The sequence below is a fragment of the Cynara cardunculus genome, unplaced genomic scaffold (genome assembly GCF_001531365.2).
Source record: "Cynara cardunculus var. scolymus isolate 2C unplaced genomic scaffold, CcrdV1 Un_Scaffold_1561, whole genome shotgun sequence".
NCBI lineage: Eukaryota > Viridiplantae > Streptophyta > Magnoliopsida > Asterales > Asteraceae > Cynara > Cynara cardunculus.
Genome location: NW_020200796.1, coordinates 26,535 through 27,243, shown reverse-complemented (window position 1 = coordinate 27,243; position 709 = coordinate 26,535).

Here is a 709-nt window from a genome sequence, read left to right as displayed (position 1 = left end):
TTTAGGAGCTGTTTATATAAATGCTTATCCGGTAAGCGCAATTTATTTTATAGGGTAAGATTGTAGTACATCAAAACGTATCTTACGCAACAATTTACCTGGTAAGCGCTTACGCGGGTAAGAGTTGTAACCCTCACTTACCGGGTAAGACTCTCCATTCTTATCATCGCTCTTACCAGATAAGATTTTTGCCCTTGCCATGTTCATCTGGTAAAGAAAATTACCCAGTAAATACTTACTGGTTAAGCGTTTAGTAAACGGCTCCTTAGTTTGAAAAGAATCTTACTTTATGCTAAACTAAAATAGTAATGTAACACTTATTTTGAAACAAATAAAATTCATTTGCTCACTTTACCAATGTTTTATATTGAGTTAACTTGTGGTTTTTCTGCATTTTCCAATCTAAATTTTCATTAAAAATGTTTTTATTTTTGGCCTTCAGATCTCCATCTAAACACACAGGTAGAGATGATGGTTTGAAATACCCACCTGCAATCACTACAAAAATGTTGGGTATCAGCGAGGGAAAATTCCCTCGCTGATCCGTCGCTGAAAGGGGTTTCCGTCGCTGATCCGTCGCTGATACTCCGTCGGTCAAACAGTCGTAGGTAATGCTATCAGCGACGGATCAACGACGGAAATCAGCGACGGATTTGCGACGAACACTTTCAGCGACGGATCAGCGAGGGATATATTTAGCGACGGATCA